The sequence below is a fragment of the Bidens hawaiensis genome, unplaced genomic scaffold (genome assembly GCF_021521415.1).
Source record: "Bidens hawaiensis isolate Kalapana, Puna unplaced genomic scaffold, B.hawaiensis_p1.1 tig00004795_1, whole genome shotgun sequence".
NCBI classification, from domain to species: domain Eukaryota; kingdom Viridiplantae; phylum Streptophyta; class Magnoliopsida; order Asterales; family Asteraceae; genus Bidens; species Bidens hawaiensis.
In genome coordinates, this window is record NW_027491299.1 from 1,171,342 (window position 1) to 1,175,414 (window position 4,073).

A 4,073-nucleotide genomic window follows, 5' to 3' on the forward strand; every position below is an offset into this window, starting at 1 on the left:
TTCACTTGTGGCTTAGTATAATACATCATACACATACATATATACATACACACTGTAAACTTTACGAACTCGTGTACTGATTTCATTGATACTCGTGAAACTTGAAACTCACCAACTAGACGTAGTTGACCCGTTTTAACATGCTTTTCAGGTAAAGCAAAAGTGGAATGATTTGCTTACATGCTTGGTGTTAGAAAGAAAGTTGAATAGCTGTGAATAGACGCTGATATAATACTGAATAAGAAGCTCGTAAACCGGTTATGTGTTTTTCACCTAGTTTGTAAACATAGTACCTACCAATGTAATATGATGTAATTTAGCTGTTGAATTTTCTTTATAAACAATGTGGTTGATACCAGTGTTATCTGTTACATTCCCGTATTACGCTTCCGCAACTACCTAGTCGGGGTGTGACAGAAAGAATTGGCAAAACTAATCCCTGTAGTTCCTGAAAATGCGATTTTTAGCCATTTTAAGCGTTTTAAAGGTTTCTAAGGGCTATTTGGTATACTTGAAAGTTATGAAATTATAAAATAAGTTAAACCAAGTTAAATACCAATAAATACAAATTTTAAATAGTTCAAAAGATCCGAATTACGTTCCCGAATCGGTTTAAACTTAAACAAATACAAATACGAAAAATCCGAGATGTTACAGTCTCTCCTACTTTAGGGAATTTCGTCCCGAAATTAAGGAAAACTAAAACATAATCTTTTTGAAAATAATTTAAAATTTTTGTGGAAAATATCATAACATAGAACTTCTAGTAATCGAAGCAACGCTTCAATTAACAATCCGATAAGGGCACTTATATATAGGACGTACCAACGGCGTATCCACCATGTCCTTATCATCTCAACATTTGTACCGTTACTCAAACTACTTTAGGTTCTAAATCATGACACACAATTTTACGTATTATGATTTTCATGTGAGGACTCGAATAATTATGTTCGCGACCATAAGTACTCTTATCGTCAGATGGTCCGCATAATTCGTTCCATCATGTGGGTTATAAGATATTTAAAACCATCATTTTGAAAGAAACAAATGTTTTGATAAATTATATATATAAATTTCAAGAGATATAAATGTTCGAGTTTGATTAATAAGACCATATGATTTCTATTATATCTTTTGATTAGCAAAGTTACGAATTTTGGAGTTTGAAATGGATTTCTTGAAGCAGACATTTGAAATGAATTATGATGATCGAAAATAAGCTAAGAGTAGAATATGAAGCTAACCGTGATAGATAAAGGAATTTGATACATGAGATGATATGCGCAAAGGTTTAATCTATAACAATTCTTAAGATAGTTAATAACATGTGGAATCTGTAAAGGTCGTATTCATTAGGAAGAAATTCTTAAGATCGAGAGTATAAGTTTAAACGAGGATTTTGGTGAGTCGAGTTTAGTTTGTTGAGAACTTATGAGATTTAAAGAGAAGTTAATGTAAAGTTTATATCTTTTCAATTTGTGAATTTGAGATGAGATTAATTCGATTGAGATATTCTAAAATATTACAAAAATTAGTAATTAATAGTTTAATTATTAAAATGCGAAAATATACGTATTTGAATAAATCGTTAATAGATTAAATTGGGAACTGGATATTCCCGAATCACAGAGATAGTCCTATTCCAACTGAATCTTTTAAAATTAGATAAAATATAAAGTGCGTAATTGAAGATATTAAATTAGATTAACTTGAAAAATCATGGATTTTTCCTTTTTCACAAAATTGTTATAAATATTAGGAAATATGTAAATTGAATTATCGATGGTTTATAATGAAATTTCAAGTAAATAACAAATTTTAAATTAATTATGATACCAAAAATAAGTGTGAAATAGTATAATAAAATAAGATAAATGCGAGGCTAGATATGCATGAATCACCATGACTATTCTAACAATTACGAATTTATAATTTAAAATGTTCTAAAATTTTAAAGTGTATCAAAATCAAAGTGGGGAGTTGAAATATTTACGATGGAGATTCAATCCGAAAGTCAATTTAATGATAAAAGTTAAATTAATTAATGAAAGATTTTTAATTTAAAATGGAAATTAAGTTTAGAGGATGCAAAATTTAGTTTAATAATAATAAAATTATCATAATTGAATTTTGATAATAAAGATTTATAAAATGGAAAGTAAGTTGTGAAAACTGCATGAAGTTGAGGAAAGACAGGAAGAAAAAAAATATTTATAGTTAAAATTGAGTGTAAGTATTTAAATACACTTAGAAATTAGTTTGAGAATATGGATTTAAATAAGAAAAGATGATTTAAATAATATATATATATATACACACACATATATTTTTAATGGATATGAGTTAGTATAAGATTTCATGTTCGGTGTATTTTAGTTTTGTCGAGATTGGCGGTCGTTTGGTTAACGGAATACAACATCAAACTCCTTTTTGATTCTAGTAGTCGAACATCAATCACGAGAAATATGTGAACGACGTTGATTATGACGATGATTTACTAGGGAAGACATTCTACGAGGACCAAGGATGAAATTTTAATGAGATGATAGGTAAGTTGTGGGAATGAGTTGATGCGAAATAATAGGGATGCGTATGTATATGTATATGTATATGTATATGTATATGTATATGTATATGTATATGTATATGTATATGTATATGTATATGTATATGTATATGTATATGTATATGTATATGTATGTATATGACTTAGTGCTAGTGAAGACTCGAGGACGAGTCAGGATTTAAAATAATATGTATAAGTTTGAAGCATAAGTAAATGAACAATGTTTATAAAATTTTCCAAGAATAAAATAATCAAGCATATCAAACGAGTTGACCTCCCATGAGCTTTCCATGGCAATTTATGGCCCAACTAAACAAACAACATAAAGTTTGTGAATTGGCCTCCCATGAGCGTTCCATGGCAATTTGTTGGCCCAATTCAAATAACGAGAAATAAACAATTGAGTTGTTCAGCCCGTGAGCGTGTACATGGCGTTTAACTGACCCAACTAATTAACGAATTATCAAATCAATGGAGTTGTTCGGACCATGAGCTTTACATGGCATTTAACCGACCCAACTAAATATCAAATCAACGAATCAAATAAATTTAAAATAAATAAAAACACAATTTGGAAGTATAACCGTTTAGCCGGTTATGTTTGCCAAGCAACCGTTTAGCCGATCACGGGTACCACTTAAAGTTATGGTTGTATGACATTTATCATAGCCTCATGCTTCAAGGTGAAGGAGCAAAACAAAACACGGGAATTCTTAAGGAATTTCTCACAATAAAAGGTAATCTACTAAAATAAAAGATTTAGAAAAATATTTTGAATATGTGGCATATCCTCAGAATTTGTGTGTGTGTGCAATACATAAATAAGATAAGTACAACAAAATAATTAATATAAGCAAGCTGTAAACAATTTATTAAATAGCACATAAGGCAGTTTAGATAAGCACGTATAGGGTCCTATGCATATGTCTAGGACAATTTCAAACGACCTATCTTATAAACTTCGTCTCTGATACCAATCTGTCACACCCCAACCTAAGCCAGAAATGTCGGGGCGTGATCCGATTGCTCACAGCTCGAAGATATTATAATAATATAAATGTGACAATATCTAATTAATTATTTTATTTCAATTATACACACAATATCCAAATACAATAAACAATTTAAATATACAAATAGAAGCTCAAATGAAGATTAACTTGATTTTATCCTATGGTCTTGTCTACATGTCCAAACTTCAATCTTCAATATAAGTAACCTGTATATGCGTATAAAATGGAGTTTTGTCAACATAAAGTTGAGTGAGAATGTCACCAGTTTTGGCACAACAATAATAATAAGCATAACGTGATAAGTGCGGTAAATATAATCAAACCTTAAACAAGTATGTAGACCGTTGTCAAGCGAATCGGGCGTTGGTCACCAGCAGGAACACCCACTATATGAATGAATGAATAGTAATCCTAATATATGAATGAATGAATAGTAACACAAGTAAGCAAGTAACACGTATGTTTGATTAAGTCACTCACAATTACACGTA